Source organism: Panthera uncia (assembly GCF_023721935.1).
Source record: "Panthera uncia isolate 11264 chromosome C1 unlocalized genomic scaffold, Puncia_PCG_1.0 HiC_scaffold_3, whole genome shotgun sequence".
Classification (NCBI taxonomy): Eukaryota; Metazoa; Chordata; class Mammalia; order Carnivora; family Felidae; genus Panthera; species Panthera uncia.
Genome location: NW_026057584.1, coordinates 87,754,400 through 87,774,389, shown reverse-complemented (window position 1 = coordinate 87,774,389; position 19,990 = coordinate 87,754,400). Strand labels below are relative to the sequence as shown.

General features: G+C 34.8%; 1 protein-coding gene across 1 annotated transcript in view; it reads right to left on the bottom strand.

Moving 5' to 3' along the window:
- LRP1B (LDL receptor related protein 1B) overlaps positions 1-19,990 on the bottom strand; it is a 1,876,868-nt gene that overhangs the window by 895,561 nt on the left and 961,317 nt on the right. The gene's annotated exons all lie outside the window — the stretch shown is intronic.

The following is a 19,990-nucleotide window of genomic DNA, read 5'->3' as shown; positions in this document are numbered from 1 at the left end:
AAATTCTCTTATTTATTTTGTGATTATTTGTTGATTTTTTTTCCCTCAATACCCCATGAAGACAGAATTTTTTGGACTTTAGTGACAAATTCTTAGTATCTTGAACAGTGCCTGGAACATATTATTTGTCAAACAGTTTCTAAGTGAGTACACTGAGGTTTGGTGTCATTTCCTTCTCTTCACATTGGTTACAACTGTCTTTATTCTTTTGATACACAAGGTCAAATAAACCACTGAAGCAGAAAATTCTACTCTGGACCTTTTGAGCTATATCTCTTCCAACCTTCTAACACTGTCTTTTGTTTCCCCATGACAAGGGTGGTATCAAAATTTATCTGTCAATGCCAGGTTCCCTAACATATTTTACAAAGGGAGCAATATAAAAATCAGAGGCTTTAAATGAGTTATTTGGGGGTTATATTATTAGTAATTACAGGAGCCTAAACTAGAAAAAGGTCCTCTACCTTTTCGAACACGGTACATTTAATGTTATGAAGGATAACTATCCCTAATCAGTGTCTGTATAGGAAAGATGTTGGGTTTTATAATACTCCCTACCATTACACAGGTCTCCACTATTCTGGTCCTCTAAAGTAAAAAAAAAAAAAAAAAAAAAAAAAAAAAAAAAAATCTGACTAACAGGACATCTTTGACCTATCTGGCCTCATTTTCATGGAGGAGAAATGAAAGAAACAAATTCAACCCTGCCTTATAGCTAACAGCATTTTACACTTGTCCCCAAATGTCTATATAAAATATTTAATTTCCATTTTGCAGATTAGTAAATCAAGATCTAAAATATTTAAGCAACTAATATACTAGACATCAAGTAATAAGTTAGAGTCAGTATTTGAATACATTTTGTATTGGAGTATGAAAAATATAGTCATAGATGTGAAAGGAAGCTGAAATATTATCTACAAAATAAGAGCAAACTTGGCTTTAATACGAGTGAGCACATTTTTTCTCAAGAAAAAAAGAAAATATTCTCTAGCATCTTTCATCACCCCTCTCATTAAATATCTTTTATTATTGGGAAGTTCTACTTAACATCTAAGTTCAATTGCTCTTGTTACAGCAAAAATCTACTCCTTCTCGTTTGAATGAATAACAGCTGGTCACTTCATAACCATATACTTCATGACCCTTCATATGCTTGAGGATCATTATTAAGTCACCCTTCAGCCTTCTATGATGTGACGGGCCCTATAAAAGTACCATCAGGCACAAAAATCATTAGAATCACCACAAGGCACCATCATTAAATTCACCATCTGGCATAACTGGAAATGTCAGCAAATAGAGAGTGCATGTTGATGGGCATACTACTGTTTATGCCTTTTAACTGGTCAGCAATGTTAATTATAATTACATCTCCATTGTAGGCTTTTATAGCTTATATGGACAAATGAACATACACTCGATTAACTAACTACAGACTAAATGGAAAATGGTTCTCAGGCTAATGTTTGTAAAAGCTATTAGTACTTTTTTTGTTGACTAATATCTCCAAAATCATTGAGTGCTGAGCAAACAGACAAATTAACTGTGCCTCCAAAGAGAACCTGAGCTCTTTTCTAACTTATATTACACAAGTGATTTCTTCATTTAACTGTTAAAAAAAGTTAAGAAAATAACTTTCCCTTTTGCTTTCAGAGTCTCACTATGGCTATTATTTTAATGCAGACAGTATTAGATTTACATAAACTAATGATATGTTAATAATGTCCTTCAACCTCTATTAGTTCATTCTAACAAGCTTTTGCTATGAAAATTATAAGCAGTACACTTGAAATTATTATTATATGCTAATGATACCTCGATAAAAACATGAAGTTATCAGCAATTAAAATATTATAAATTAATAATATAAATGAATAAAATTTTGAGAATATATCCTTCTTTTATTTAACAGTCCTCCGGTTTGTGCTGAGAAGTTGAACTATACTGTATAAAAGGTACTTATTACCAAAAAGTTTCTCATCACAGAAATAATGCACCACTACTTCCCTCAGATATTTGGACTACGCTACATACACAATGATTGTTGTAATAAACTATTTTTTTTAAGATGTGTAAAGCTCTGTGTAGTAAATATAATGTGCTGGTTTGCTAAGATACCGATCATAAAGTATTGATTTTACTTTTACATTTTTTTCTTTTTAAATTTTTGTCACATTGGCATTTGGATTACAGGATGCACAAAATATGTCCTCTATGAGGTTTCACCATTATTTCATCCCACTAGCAACCTATTAACGCTTTCTGTTTTCCTTGTTTTCTCTAATGCCTGGCTCATTCTCCTTCCTCAGTGGCCTTCATGGGCTTCAAATTTTTTTACATTTCTTTTTTTTATACTCACTAAGCTTGGAGGAATATCTACTTTTCTTAAATACAATGAAAGCACATTAAATTGGAATAATTGCATAAGCAGTTTTTTTTCGTGCAAACCAACATTACCACATTACTGGTTCTATTTATAAAAGTCAAGTAACAATTTTTTAGTTTCCCTAAAAAATTTTAGAAGTCAGAGAGCAATAAATGAAATTACTTTAAAACATACTGCAGAGAATATTGTAGAAAAAGCTATTTCTTATTTCACAAATATAAAGAAAGTGATTAAGCACGTGGGGAATATTCGTGTTTTGTTGAAGGCCACGTGATAAGTAGAGATAACAAGAAGATACAATACATATGGCTGTGTGCAGATACAACACATGTATGTGTATATTTGTGAATACGTATTTTGTCCTCCATTCTATTGGTAGCAATATGACATCGATAGCACAGAAGATACTTTTTCATCAACAGAATTACAGCTATACTTTACTTTTCGAAAGGGCCTGAAATTACTACCGTTTGTTTGAAATATGAAAACAAAAACAAAAGTAAGAGCTGTGCTAATTTTTTTCAACCCTTTTCGGGCCTCAACTCCCACCACTTTTTTCCTGCTCTGCTCTTTGCCCCATGGTGCTGAATCCAGTGAGCCAAAATACTATCGCGCCCCTCCCCCCCACCTCCCCAAGCTAGCCTCTGTTTGAGTTCACCCAATCAGGATCACCAGTGAGAGATTTGAAGACAGAAATAGAGGTTTGAACCTTCTCTTCCACTCTCCTTTTCTGCTCTGGGACACATTTTCCAGTAGAGACTACCTCCCCCGAGGTTTATAGCTCAGTCTCAGGCAGCTCTGTCCACATGGTTTCTTGTTTCGAAGGTCCTACTTCCTCCTCTTGCCACTCAGGCTTAGGGGTGGTACTAGCATCCTGTTGTTTCTTGCGTCTTAAGTAGGTCAACATCTTTTATTGCCTCCTTTAAAATGTTCTGTTTTGCAGGCAGGTGCTTTATTAAATTCTTAAACCATGTAAGGTTCCTGTCAGGACCCTGACTGGTACAAGATCCCATTCTAAAAGGGTAAAAATAGGTGTTTTCCTGTTGTTTTAGCTAGATAGTAGAAGCAATAGGAACACTTATTTTAAATATTTTGTTTATATTCAAGTTCACAGTTTCACATGTTAAAAATTGTTCAAAAGTAAGTATGTTCTAGTGAACAGATGACATGTGTTTTTTAGAAATAAAAAAATCCCGGGGCGCCTGGGTGGCTCAGTCGGTTAAGCGTCGGACTTCGGCTCAGATCACGATCTCGCGGTCCGTCAGTTCGAACCCCGCGTTGGGCTCTGGGCTGATGGCTCAGAGCCTGGAGCCTGCTTCCGATTCTGTGTCTCCCTCTCTCTCTCTGCCCCTCCCCCGTTCATGCTCTGTCTCTCTCTGTCTCAAAAATAATAAAATAAACATTAAAAAAAATTAAAAAAAAAAAAAGAAATAAAAAAATCCCATGGGGCGCCTGGATGGCTCAGTCCGTTGAGTGTCTGACTTAAGCTCAGGCCATGATCTCACGGTCTGTGAGTTCGATCCCCCGCATTGGGCTCTGTGCTGACAGCTCGGAGCCTGGAACCTGCTTCGGATTCTGTGTCTCCCTCTCTCTGCCCCTCCCCCCACTCTGTCAAAAATAAATAAACATTAGAATATTATTCAACCATAAAAAAGAACAAAATCTTGCCATTTGCAGTGACATGGATGGGCCTTTACGGTATTATGCTATGTAAAAATAAGTCAGCTATAAAAAGACAAACACCATATGATCTCCCATCTCCCTTACATGTGAATCTAAAAAACAAACAAACAAAAACACAAGCTCATAGATACAGAGATAGATTGATGGGTTCAAGGGGTGGGGTGGTGGGAGGAATGGGAAGATTGTATTTTTAGTTTAAATAAATTGAATAAAAAGTTTTAAAAATCCCACACATTTGGCCCTTTAAACAATTGTATAAACTACTAGTAAAGCAACAGATTCCAGACTACTGTTACTCCCTATTTTATAAATGAAGAAACCGAGACACATAGAAATTAACTGTCCCAAGATTATATATCTGATTGTTGGGAGAGTAGGATTTAAACCCACACAGTCTGACTCTAGCATTTGTTCTTAACCAGTACATTATGACATCCTCTCCAGTGTGGCGTCCTCAGGGTACTCAGAGTTACTGCCTGGCTCTCAGGGCCCCAGGACTGAGTGTTACAGTGAACAAGGTGGAAGCTTCCTGACCTCTTAGAATTTGGCCTCGGAAGTCACCTAGTATAATTCCGTTTCTAATATCCTGGTTGAAGCAGTGACAAGCCCACTCTGAGGAATGAGAGAGGAGTATCAAAGTGTCAAAGAATTTGCAGCCATGCTTTAAAGCCATTACAGTGAGCAAATTTCTAGCACCAATAACCACAGTATCTGATACTCAGAGGAGAGGGTTAGTTTTTATTTGCTGAAATGGCCTCATAGTTTCCTATATTTGGTCCTCATTTATCTACAGCAGGAAATGAAAGGAAATAGAACCTATCCTAAAGGCAGTTTTCAGTTCTAACTAGTATTCTAACCCCATTCTTAAATCTGAGAGCCTTCTCAATGGCATTGGACATGACTTCCACTGACTCAAGTTTCATTGATGGAGTTGGACCGAAACAGAAAATGCTCTGTTACCTATATTCAAAACAATTGCCAGGCCAATTTCCTTTCTTTATTTTTATTTTTTAAGTTTATTTATTGTGTGTGTGTGTGTGTGTGTGTGTGAGAGAGAGAGAGAGAGAGAGAGAGAGAGAGAATAGGAGGGAGAGAGAGAACCCCAAGCAAGCTCTACTCCAGCAGCAGAGCCTGATGCAGGGCTCAATCTCACAAACCATGAGATCATGATCTGAGCTGAAACCAAGAGTCAGACACTTAACGGACTGAGCCACCAAGCCACCCCATAAATGACTTTCTTTAAATTCTGCTTAATTTCCTCTCCTGGGAGGATTAGACACCTGCTGAGTTTGAATTTTAAACTTTCAGATAATTTGGAGTAATAGTAGAGACAGGGGAAAAAAAGTATTTTGGTGAGGTGATGTTGGTGTATGGGGAGGGGGAGTGTTGTCAGTGGTGGTATGTGGTCCTCTGAGAAAACAGCAGTTTTTTTATTTTAACTGTAAAATGCTAAGCTAATTTTGCTCAAATATTTTGAATATATTTTCAATTTACAGGGCCCATGACTGTCAAAGAAAAGTAAGCTGAAAAATATTGGAAAAATCACTCAACTGGCTAGAATTCTGTTTTTTATTAAAATCTGAGATTCTGACCAATGAGGTATAGATTAGGGTTTTTTTTTTTTTGGGAGGGGGTCGGTGGTTTTTCATAGTTCTGGTGAAGGCCACAATTAGAGTATTCAGTGGCATATCTTTATGATGTGTCCCGAGGAAACAACATGACTGGTATACAGAGAAAACTTTCAAAAGAGGAACATTTCCTTCTATGCCATGGTCCAAGAAAGGAATTCCACATGCAGAAAGACAAATATTAGAGTGACCAGGCTAGTTCATCTGTCATGCTTTCACAGCCAAGGTTAATTCTAATTATATGGCTGGCTGCCAAATTTCTCCTTTTTTTCTAACACAAAGCCAAAAAAAATCTGTCTGAATAAGAAAGACTACTCAGCAATTTATAATTCCATTTCATGTTTCCTTGCTATGTAAAAGTTTCACACCTAGAATCACACAAAGTACAACTAAATTCCTAATGCAGCATTTTCTATGTAAAAGAAAAAAAAATGAATCTTTTCACCTCACAAATCCCTAGTGCTAGTCCTGTGATTGGCAAGAGCCTCAAGTTACTTCACTAATGGAGGTCCCAAGATTCTTCTTCCTGCTCCTTAGCTCAATTAGTGTTAACCTTTGCCTTCTACCAGTAAAATGCACTTACTTCTAGCCCATAAATTATGTAAATAATTTTTCCTTATTTCCAGATGGCTTTTATATGTTTTTTGTTTTTGCTAGGCTATCCTTAGCTTGTACACACAAAGAAGGCAACAAATATTTATGTGTTATCATTAATTAAGTCGGTCACTAATTCCATAAATATTTATGCTGGATACTATTTTAGATAGTAGAGATACAGTGGTAAGGAAGGAATTCACAATATGTATATTAGACAGAACAGGCACAGTTATGCTGCAGTAACAAACAACTTCATATTATCAATGCCTTAAAACAAAAGTTTGTTTCTAGCTGAGGCTACATGAAGGCTCTTGAGGCTCTATACACTGTAGTCATTTAGATTCTTAGAGAGATGGGTGTTCCATTTAAATTCATGCTTCCATAATTGCTAAGACAGAAAAAGGGAATGCGGTAAATCACACCCTAGTTCTAAAAATTATAATTGATATAATTCTCACAATTCATTGGCCAGAACAAGTCATACATGTATACATAACACTCTGAGGAGGCAGGACTTACTAATAAGCATATTTGTCACCACGTACATCACGCTATGAAATTGTCAGCTGGTCCTATATCTATAGTCAAGTATATTATTCTACCCAAATGTCTTATAACCTACCTAATGGGTATTCCTAGGAAACAATGGCTTCCTATTTTTCATTAACTTTTTTTAGCACTACGTATCACCTAAATCACACTTCATTGCCTCATTTTTCGTCCTATGATTCAATCCCTCAAAAAACAATAAATTATACTGCTGCCATATATGCTGGGTCTTCACTAGTTAATATCAGCTCAATGTCTTTTAATATCCCCTTTTTGGTTATACATCCATCCTTGCTTGACATCTAGACTCGGCACATCGTGTACAACTAGATTGTTTTCATTTCTAACCTCTGTCATCAGAACATAATCTAGTTAGTGCCCTTTCTCAAAACAAGCATTAAAGGAAACCAGATATGGAGAAAAAAATCTGTTTTTGACTGATTTTATTGAAGCTTAGACCTATGGCAAGATGTCATTTTAATGTTGGCACATAGAAACAAAATTCTAATTTAATAGACTATGTTATTGTCAAGCTTTTTTTCAGTGTATAAAATCTGTTTTGAAAGATTAGAATAAATTTGGTCTGTCCAAATGTGTGACACAGAAAGAAAAGATCTAATTGCTTCATGATATATGTTTTGCTAACTTCTTCAAATCATTTCTCATTATTTTATGAAACATTATAGAGGAGAAACATGGGTTACTTAATTAGATATATGCAGCACTTATAACCTGTGCAAACTCTTTGAGCTTTTGATTTTATAAAACAAATAATAAAAGCTCTCTCACAGAATTGTAAGAAGGATATCTATATAAAATCTAGCACAATATTTAGCATTTAGTGGCTAGGTTTTCAAAGTTTTTGTTTTATATTCTCTACACTGAAGTAGCTGTGGAGTTTTGAGAATGGCTAACAATATTTTGGGGAAAAAATCACTTAGGAATAAATTATTCTAAATAAACCACTCCATTTCTCTTCCCCCAAAAGACACATATTCTGAGTGAGGAATGTAAGCATCACCAGTAAATAGAAAATACAAACAGAGTGAAAGACAAATTGCCAGACTCACAATGAATGTCCATGCAAATATAATCACTGGCTGAGAGAGAGACAGAGAGAGACAGAGAGACAGAGAGAGACGTGTAGAGAGAGCGCGCACATGGGCTAGAGAGGAATAGCAGGGACTTTGCAAATAAGCCAGGCTCAGATTTTGTCAGTTTCAACCCCAGAGCAATACTCTATGCCTCATTGTTCCAGTCAGATTTCGCCCTAAACTAAAACTACTCCAACAGTTTCATTCTCAAATCTCTTAACATATCATCTTTAATAAATAAACAGATGGAATTATGTGTTATGTATGGACAGAGCACATTTTTGTGTGCCTGTTGTATTCTAGTACACACAAGCAGACACATACACACTGTTTCCAAAGGTTTCTTAATAATTTTAGTATTGTTCTTGTCATATTAGAATTTAATACTTTCTTTCTAGAATCTAAACCTCAGGAATCTAGGTAGAGTGTATCTACTTTCACATAAGACTTTTCTAGTTTTCACTCAAATATTTAAAGACTTTTAACCCAAAAAGAGATGATGATAAGATTGAATCCTAGACATTATTTAAGGATCAGCTTAAAGACTATTATGAAATCAAGATTTAAGTAGTAGCAACAAAAATTCACCTATCTTTAAATATTTTTTCTTATATTTCTTATATTCTTTCTTATATTACCAAAAATTTCAGTTATTTCTTTGCATATTTTATGCTTGCTACAAGAATATAATTTTTTAGAAAGCAGATGTGTAGTTTTTTTACATGTTTCTATTCCTCATATAGCTGAGTCACTCTAAATTTGTTAAATTATTAAAATTAGACATATTTTGGGCACATGGGAAAATCAGGAAAGAGCTGCAAAATCATATATGTATAGTCTTAGTCCTAGGATTTAAGATGAATTTGTGAATGAGGAAATGAGGATTTCTGGTAATATATATAGGAGAAGAGAGAATGACAAGCAAACAAAGAAGCAAAATGAATTGGAAACTTCTTCCAGTAGAAGAATAGGGTTAAGGAATGGAGATATCTGCCATCCATTTTAATGGTTAAGTGCTGTTATTTGCTACCTGGTCTTTGTGAGGCAAAACACACACACACACACACACACACACACACACACACACACACACAACAGAAAAGGTTGAAATAAATGCAGTTATGGTCCAGAAACAGGCTGAAATGGAAATGAGGAGACAGGTCCTCCATATTAGGCTGCATGGTATACCCAGGGAACACAAACTCCTGGTGTGTTGTTTTCTCTTTTGTTCACTTGTTCAGCTCAATTGGCTATAAGCTAGTAGGACTGCAAAAAAACTACATTAAATACTACTACTACTACTACTACTACTACTACAACTGGGTATATTGTCTGCAACCCTGTTACTGACACACTACAGAATTTCTCATGCAACTCAACCAGAAACAAATATCCCACATCCTACCATTTGGAACCAGAAATCATCTCTTTGAATTGTTTAAATGCTTAACTATGACCAAATGCTGGAACATACTTTTAAATACTACTTTTCTTGGGATGCCTGGTTGGCTCAGTCAGTTAAGTGTCTGACTTGATTTCGCCTCGGGTCATGATTTGTGGTTTGTGAGTTTGAGACCCGCATGAGGCTCTGCACTGACAGTGCAGAACCTGCGTGGGAGTCTGTCTCTCTGTCTCTCTCTCTCTCTCTCTCTCTCTCCCCCAATCATGTGCTCTCTCTCTCTCAAAATAAGTAAATAAACTTAAAAAAAATTGCCAGACGACTGATAAAACTGGAATGAGAAATAAAATGACCAACCTACATATTCTGACAAAAACTAAAACAAACCACGAACCACAGAGAAAATGGAAGCAGGTTTTGTGTCTCCCGACCTATTTGTCACCTCACTCAGAAACCCCAGGTCCATGTCAAAAGAAAACCCAGCAGGTGGGCCTTCTAGGGATGAGAGCTGGACTTTGAAGGACTCAGAGTGCTGGTCCTTCCCTCCATCCCCTCCCAAATCAATTCACAAACCATACTTCTGAGTAGGAATTAGAAGAAACACCAAAATACCACACTGCATGCTGAAATGAAGAGTTCTCACAGATAAATGTAAAAGCAAAAGTTAGTGTAGGAAACCCACTGGTAGATACACAATTTAGGAATTTTGATAATTCTTTTTTTCTGTTTAAAAGTCAAAGTCTGCAAACAAGGTAGTTGAAGTAAATGCAAATTTTAAAGCAGAGTCACAGTGAATAAATATCTGCTAGAAAAATCTCAACATCAGTTATCATTTTGGACTGGTAAAATGTACAGAATACTTGGCAATCCTGCCCAATGAAATCTTGTTCTCAGTCCCAACTTCATCCACCCTACACAAGTCTAACAAATAGGAAAATAATTATATTGTTGCATTTCACTGTATAGAGCATTATATTGTATAGTATTTAATAACGATGGTGCTTTTTGTCACCTATGATTTGTTTTTAAATTTATAAAATTATACGGATATATACAGTATACATAACATACCAATTTTAATTTGCTTTGAAATTTATAAAACATGCATATAAAAGTTTATTCAATTATATATAAAAATTGTGATGGCAATACAGTATATTAACAGTTTATTCTGGAACATAAATAATGTCTAATTATTACTTTTTATGTATATTTTTCTTTTACATATTTTCTATAAAATTTACAAATTATAGGAAAAAGATTTTTAAACTGAAAAGACATTTTGGAGAATGGTCTTGCCTCCTTTGGTGGAATGAGGAAAAAGGGATGTCAGAGAGAAGAACTAATGAACCAAGGTCACATGGATAGTTGCTACAGAATGAGAAACAGAAACTTAACATTTTTACCACCTACTGTTTATGTATAATATAAAAATTTTAATGATACATATAAGTGTATAGACATAGATTTTTTTGACATTTTTATTCATTCAGACATATAACAAAAACCTATCATGAGCAAGATCTTTGTCAACAAAAAGCTAACAAATCTCACTTAGGCATATTCCTTTCATTAATTAAGCATAAAAATAGTGTGCTAGAAAAAAGTTTCCTCATCAATAACCTAGATATCATTTGTTTAATCTTACTGAGTGACCTCAGGCAAAAACTTATGTAAGAACCTATTCTATGAACATAGGAATCAGCTAACAAAAATCATTAAGCTATTTTATCTTTAAAACTCCCATTGATGTAACTCATGTTATTGTCATTGGTTAGAGAGGGGTAAACGACAGTTATTGAAGTCTGCACAGGAAACAAACAAACAAACAAAAAAAACTATTGTTTTCATATTGTGCATGCATGTTGTTTACTTAGACTTGCAAATACACCAGCTCTCATAACTAGCCAATCACTTTGTCTAGCTATTAAACATCTGTTTTAATATATTCTATTAATGACTAGCTATGTTAACTGTGTGAAATAGAGGATAGGATATTCCTATTTTCTCACTGAATACAGAAGAACTGATGTTTGAATATAGTCATTAAATGACTAAACTCACACGAATTACATCAATACATGTTTTCCTTTTTAATCTGTTAAATTAAACCTATATTTATCCCACATCTTTTTGCTTTCCTGCTTCTAATACACAATGGTATTTTTTCTCTGAAATAATTTTGATAATATCAGTGCAGTTTTGTGCAATATGATGGCAAGGGTCAGCTGAATTCGAATCACAACATAGAATGCAAAATATATAAATTATACTGCTTAGCAGGTATTCAACATAATTAAAATCATGTCATGTTGTCTTCTTTTTTAAGTACATAGAAAAGATAAATTCTGTTCCTTTATAGACAAATTAGTGAAACATAGAGAAACCTTGTGACCGAAATAATACTACTGACATCACCCAGGTCTTTCTTGAGTCTATGTTCACCTTTCTGCAAGATGCTTGCCTTTTCAATTTTGTTCTTTCTGTGGTCCATCATGAGAGAGCAACCTATCACTTATCATGAGCTTCTTTTAAGTACGTACAAAGATAATCCAATGTCATGGCTTAACGCACATCTCTTTTCCTTTTCTTAGCTGTGATGCTAAGCAGCCACAACATACATTCTTTTTATGCTTTTTTTGCACAGTAGGGAATCCTAACTGTCAGCTATAAGAATCCTGACTATCAACTTTCTCTGACTTCCAGTTTCTGAATATTAGAAGTGAATATTGAAAATTTTGATTCCAGGTACTTCGTTTACAGATAAAAAAAAGGGGGGGGGTCGCCTGGGTGGCTTAGTGGGTTAAGCATCTGACTTGAGCTCAGATCATGATCTCACAGTTCGTGAGTTTGAGCCCCTCATCAGGCTCTGTGCTGACAGCTCACAGCCTGGAGCCTGCTTCGGATTCTGTGTCACACTCTCTCTCTGCTCCTCCCCTGCTCATGTTCTGTCTCTCCTTCAAAAATAAATAAAAACATTAAAAAAACACACAATAATGCCTAAATTGGTAAAGTGTAAGGCAGTTAGTAACATCAACCTGGAGTCTTTATCTATAGTCCAGAGTGTCTGGTGTTACTTTTTAATTATTTCTTATAACCAGTTTCACCCCAAATTCCTTGTAAAGTCCTTGAGGGATATAAAGGTCCCACACATTGGTATTTTCCATAGTGTGTTGTCACAAAATCAGTGCTTAGTAAATATTTGCAGAATGATTGAATGAAGAAGGAAATGAATGCATAAAGTCAGCTCTTTTCTACAGAAAGTACTTACCTACTTGACCCCTGGCTAATCTCCTATTTCATTAAAACAGTATGTTTTACACATATTTTTATATAGTCTCACTTTAGTAAACTAATAATAGTCTTCTTCTTTCCACTTATTGTTAACCTCTAATGTAACGTTATAGTTTATTAGAACAGATAAGAAGAGGATTAGAAGGAAAATAAGCAGTACATGATCATAAATTGATGCTAACCCAATCTAAATCAGGGCAGTATTTATTTTTTATTTTTATTTTTTAACATTTTTAATTTATTTTTGGGACAGAGAGAGACAGAGCATGAACGGGGGAGGGTCAGAGAGAGAGGGAGACACAGAATCAGAAACAGGCTCCAGGCTCCGAGCCATCAGCCCAGAGCCTGACGCGGGGCTCGAACTCACGGACCGCAAGATCGTGACCTGGCTGAAGTCGGACGCTTAACCGACTGCGCCACCCAGGCGCCCCTCAGGGCAGTATTTAAAGGAACATATAAGAGACCGTAGAGTAACAAAAAAGTGAAAGTAATGAAATCGAAAGGCAACTGTGTGTTAGTCCAATGTTTTGGGGCAATTAAAATGCTTGAAAAGTATAAACTTCCCAAATAAGAACAAAATTAAATACAGCCTCTTAAAGGATAAGAAATCAATCAATCAGTTGGGCAAAGAAAGTCCTATTGTTTAGAGTCACAATGTAGCTTTGGTTATAACAAAATAAATAGCATTACACTTAAAAATATAAGAATATCAGCAAATAAAAGATGTTAAAATCGCTAGCCATTTGAGAAATGTAAATTAAGGCTATTATAAGATCTCACTCCATACCTACCAGAATTATTAAAATAAAATTTAAAAAAATATTGGTAATACCAAGTGCTGAAAAGGATGTTGAGCAACTGGATCTCATACAGTAGGAAAATTGTACAGACTCTGGAAAACAGTTTGGCAGGGTTTCTTGTTGATGTTGTTTGTTTTTTGTTTTTAGATAAAATTAAACATGAATTTACCATGCAATTTACTCAGCAGTCATACTCCTGGGTATCTATCCCAGAAAAATGAAAAGTTATGTTCATATGAAAACCTGTGCATGGATGTTCATGGTAGCTTTATTTGCAATAGCCTCAAACTGAAAGCCACCCAAAGGTTTATTTTACATGTGACTGGGTAAATAACATGTGTTATATATCTACAATGGAATACTACTCAGCAATAGAAAAGAATGTACCACCAATATGCACAACATGAATGGATCTTGAGAGACTCGTGTTGAATGAAAAAAAAAAAACTAAAAAAAACAAAAAAACAACAAAAAAAAAATCTCAGAGTTTTTAGCTGAATAACCCTCATTTAGTAATATTCATTGAAGTCACGAAGTATAGTGATCAGAACAGATCAGTGGTTGCCAGAGGTTAGGGCCTGGGAAAGGTATGACTCTAAAGGGAAAAAAAGAAAAGGAGAGTTATAAAGTGGTGATGGATGTGTTCTGTATCCTGATTTTGGTGATGGTTGTATTATATTCCATATACATATATTGAATTTCAAAGAACTATACACTAAAAAAGTGTGCATATGAGATCTGAATAAGGTGCATAGTTGAGTTAATAGTATCGTACCAAAATAATTTTCCTGGTTTTAATAATTTATTATGGTTATGTAAGATGTTATCATTAGCAGAAGTAGGATGAATGGTTTATGGGAGCTTTCTACTAATCTTCCAATTTTAAGAGAGTCAAAGTATTTCAAAATAAAAGTATTAAATACAATACAATAAAAGATACTTTTAAATTTAATTATTTGCCTAAAATAGAGGCAAATTAGTATACAGTTCAATGGTTTTCTCTATTATCTTTGATTTATTTTCCAATTTAGCTGTTACTATTTGTACATGTAGCTCATAAAAAATTATGAAATGGAAGTTCCACTTTCCTTCTTACTATAACACTGGGGATAAATAAGATAAAAATATAATGAACAGAAGTAAATTTGTCAAATAGCCATCTTTTATTTCTAATTCAATATTTCATTTGCAAGTTCTTCTCAGGCTGTATTATTTTCAAACATAGCTGACAGGACAGATAGTCATTTCAGTTGGAAGGACTAGCTTGCCACTACCAAAATCAACAACATATATGGACACAATTCTCCATTGGAACTCTCACCTTTTTTTCTTTTTTTTTTTTTTTTTTTTAATCTCTGAAATTTCTTCTCTTTGTTTTAAGCAAAGGCATTGACAACCTTTATTTTGTACTACCTTTCAAGGATGTTTGTAAAGCAAACAGCCTGAGAAGACAGAGATGAGTGTCTCCCTCTGGGGCAGGGGGCAGATTCGCTGCTTGATCAGAATAATAAAGATAATCCCTCTCTCCAGGGTAAAAGTTGAGCCAGTGGCTACCTGTGGCCTTATAAAATTTGTGGTTTCCTAAACTCCGAGTTGCTCAGCTATAATACAGACTTACTATGTGCATATCATCCACCTGGAGCCACTTTTACATTGCTTACTTGAAACTTAGGGGAGCCTATGCTGTGATGATAAATTTCTTTGTGACCTAGAATACTATACAACTAGAACAACTTAACTTGTTGGCTGGTGACTATGATACAGTCTTAGGGGAAAGGGTTTGAGGGTTATAGGGCGTTATATATAGACTTTAGAAATTCCAGGATTTCTTCCTGACAGTTTCTCAGCACAATGTGTCTTTACCCTATAACGCCAATCCCAGACGCATCTAAATGTCTATAGTCTCTGGATGGCAACCTGTTCAGGATGAGAATTAGGACATTAAAACTTAGTTATAGTTACAGTTTATAAATATACTTTGGCGCCTCTTTCATTTGACTCTTCTAGATAAATCTCTGGGTGAAATAGGAGACCACCGGGAAGAAAAAAAGATGAAGTTATAACAACTTCAGACTTTATGGAGCTGGACAGAGAGCAAAAATCCTGTACTTGGAGGAGATAACCTTAGACTATGGGAGGTATGAGGAAGGAAGGGACATTAATGATCTTTCAGAACTGCCCCTAGAGGATTTCTCCAGAATATAAACACCCTTGTGCTGCTCTTTATCTTTTCAATGATTTTTGAAAAAGAGAGGAACCAATTTGAGTGTGGAGCTCATGCTGCCTGCGGTCCTGTGAGTAATAAAGTAGTTTATCTATGACCCAAAGTCTCATGTCTTCTCAAGATCTAGGAAGCTCTGCAGGCAAACTTGGCTTGCAAATAGAATAAAATCTCACATTATTTGTAGTTTTGACATAAACATAAATAAAGAGGATCCAGTTTATGTATATTCTGGTTTTCTAAATCTGAAAATATAAATTGGAAGTGTAGGTATAAAAATAATAATACTGGGTTCTGCATGATTTAAACAGTGTTTGTATAGGTGGTTTATCACTGAAGTTCACAAAATGCATTCATAATAATGTGTCTAATGTCCCACCATGCATCCTCTTGGCTTCTAATTCTTGTGGAATCTATGGTGGACAGTAAAAATTGAGCTTTCATTTTCAAAATGTTGACAACATTTCACCTTGAGCAAAGTAAATCTTGTTCAGTAGGCACGCATAAGCCTAGGAAATTAACACACCAAGGGCAGTACTCAACCAATAGAGGAAAGGAGTTTGTCATGATCTACCTTCAGGTAGGCAGTACTGTCAAGCACTCCATACACTTCTCAGAAAGTTCTAAGGAGAATCAAGCCCCAGTTGGCCACAGTTGCCGCAGTAACATGCTTCATATTTCCTATATATCCTTTCCTGTACTCGTCCTCACCCCACACTCTTGCTTCCTGGCATAACCATTTAATAGCCTAAGTAAACACAAAAACTTGGTCTGAAGCTCTTCTTTGGGGAATTACACACAATTTCACAATAGATATGTTTAGGCTACATATTTACAAACTTTCCTTCTCTGTTTAAGCAAATTCACTTATTTCCATAAAATGAAATTAGAGGTTTATATTACAAGGTATAGTTTGAAATGAATTTTATAAAATGAATGAAAACTCTTCAACCTGGTAATAATAATGTTTTGCACTGCAAGATGATTCTGACTGATGACCATTTGGATATATGACAATTTCTGAATTTACATTGGGAGGCATTAGAAAGATGTCTGTACAAAATTAGGATTACAACCCCTGGTTTGGCACTAACTAAAAATCAATATGCTCTGCAGAAGATTATTACATCTTGGACTTGTATAATATTAAATATTTGGGGATACTCTAAAAAAAACATTGAAACATTGATGCTACTTGATGTTTTTGTAGGAAATCAACATTAGACCTGATAAGAAACAATGACAAAGAAAAGCATTAATCTGCATTGTATACATTAGACATTGAATTCAGTTCCAATTGTGTCATGAGTTGGATGGCATTTAGAGAACTTATAATGTGAGTGAGAGAATCAGTGATTACAAAGAAGCAGAAGTTGGAGATGGAAGTTAGAAGAGTGAACAGCATCTTACAGAGAAGTTAATGGTCCTATGATGATCTATTCCGAAGCTGGAGGAACTAAGAGTTTTGTGGAATTTTTTGCTTTTTTCTTAATTAGCATCGGGTTTGGGAACACAACTCAATTCCCCAATTTTCCTCAATTTTCATCTATATCCATCAATGGTCATACTAGACTGGCTAAACTGATGAATAGTAAAAATTAGCTCACAAGCATATATGTCTCCAGATAACAAAGCACTTTAAGTTGTCATATTCAACACTTATTTTCCTACTAGGGATGAATGAAACAGACAAAATTGTTCACATTTTATAAATGCTGCTTTTGAATGTCAGATGATGATTTTTCACAGTTTCATAAAACAACTAGTAGGATACTAAAGTAGAACTCTACCCTAGGTAGTCTAACCCAAATTGTGGGCTTTTTTCTCTTTGTAGTCCTTATGATAATGCTTGCTTTGGGACATATTTCTTTTTGTGATAGTAACAAACAGATTTTGCTGAAATCCAGATTTGGAGAAGCAGCTTTAAATCCCCCATAGCCTCATTAGAGAGAAAATAAGCTTTGGAATTTGGAGGATACAGAGTCACTCTAAGAAGGAATAATGCAATTGGAAATATAGTAGCAGCTGGTCCAGAATTCTTTTACTGATTACTTTTATGTTTTCCTACCCAACCACTAAAACTGGTTACTATTATTTCCTTCTTTCTATTGGACCCACTATCTCAATGGCTCAGTGTTTTAATCATCTCATTCTTGCTATAAAACACCACCCTTCATCTGATGTTTCCATTTTTCCCAACAACCCAGTGTCTCAACAAACTCAAGAAACAGTGACAGACAATGAAATATTTTCACTGATTGTTAAGTTCTGATTTTTTAAACAAGTTGTGCTGAAAGAAGGCAAAATGAATAAAAACCCTTAAATACAAGGAGCTGGAGAGCTCCAATCCCTGGTATATTTCAGAAAAAAATCAAAGAATTTGGGAGTTGAAAGGAAACCTTACAAATCATCAGTTATGAATTAACCAAGGTTACCTGAATCCAGAACTGGAAGCCAAATCTTTTGACTTAGGCCAGCATTCTTCCCAATATACTATGTATACCTTCTACACCACCAACTCTCGTTTTTCTTTCTTTAGTTTTTGGTTGTCTTTTTTTTGTTAACTCTTCAATGGTGAAATATTGATAGCATTGATTAAATGTTTGTATAATTATAACTATGACAAGTTCACTAATCCACATGGGATATTATGATTTCAAATAATATCTGCTAAAAATTTTTCATCATCTATTAGATATACATGTACCTCCTACAAACTCACAATATCCAGGATTAACAAATTCATTATTCACTTATTATTACTCTGTTCATTTGGGAAGTGCATCATCATCCTCTACCAATATAATACGAAATTGTGTCATTAATAATTTTAAGTATAATTGAACCGTTAAGAAAATAGGAACAATAGTACATTCTCAGTAAGTTATATCCATTTAAATATGAGTATATAAAGGAAAATAAAAAATTAAAAGTTTCATATAATTTGTGATTATATGAATAATCATGATTAAATTCTTATTTAAAAATAATCATTTTTAGTTAGAAGTCTTAGTTAACACAATGCTCACAAGCTTCTAATATTTTCTTAAGTGTTAAGCATACCATTATTATCAGCATGCTTTCACTTGAAGTCTTAAGCCATAGCTATTTGTAATAAATTAAATGTCTTCTACACATAACACATTCATAATACATACACATAATATATCACAAAATGATGTTTCCTCCTTTTATGCAGGTAATATCCTAGTCCAAGCAAACACTACCCATCTTAAGCTATTGAAATTGGCTCTTCACTAATCTTCCATTTCCATTTTGACCCCTATGCACAAACACATACAATATACACACTATATTTCACAGTAACAGAGTTGCATAGATTATAAATCTGGCCTAGTGACACTTTAAATTTTCCAACTTGACTTTCAAGGTTCTGGATGATATACCCCCAGCCTCGCTGGATGATATACCCCCAGCCTCTCTCTTCACATTCAATTTGAGCCACTCTTCTCCTTGGTTATTGTACGCCAACCATACTATCTTTTTTTCACCTTCTCAAATATGCTCCACTCTCTTCTTTCTCAAGGCATTAGACTTGGTTTCTCTCTGAAACACTCCTTGTGCTCCCTGTCAACATTCCCACTTTTCTTTCCATAATTGTCTTCTCTTATCCTTTAAGTAACATTTTAAATGTCATCTCCTCAGTGAGACTTTCACTGACCAAGTAATCTAACTAATGTCTTCTCTGTCACTCTTGAAAATAACACAGTATATTCACGTAGAACTTACCATAATTTGTATTTATGAATGTATGTATGAAAGCATTTATTTGTTGCACTGGAGTAAAAAATAAATAATAGTCTTAAGATTTTTTTTAATCTTTATTTTTGACAGAGAAAGAGACAGAGCATGAGCAGGGGAGGGGCAGAGAGAGAGGGAGACACAGAATATGAAGCAGGCTTTAGGCTCTGAGCTTTCAGCACAGAGCCCAATGCAGGCTCAAACTTACAAACTGTGAGTTCATGACCTGAGCCAAAGTCCGATGCTCAACCGAATGAGCCACCCAGGCGCCCCAAGAATTTGTTTTTATATGATGTATCAATTAAGCTCATGTGGCTTTTTAACAACTTGATTAAAAAAATACATTATTTTAGTGTAGAGTAGTACTAGCAAATCCAAAAATTAAATTGTAACACACATAATACATAAAACCTCTTATACTTCAAAAGCACCTATCCTGCATGGCTTCATCTAAATATAGTGGAAACATACTAATTTAAAAGACTGGTTGCTACTTAATTTTTACTTTTTTATTTCCCAAGATATTATTTATTTTAATTTTTTAAATAATTTGAGACTTGTAGAAAAGTCATAA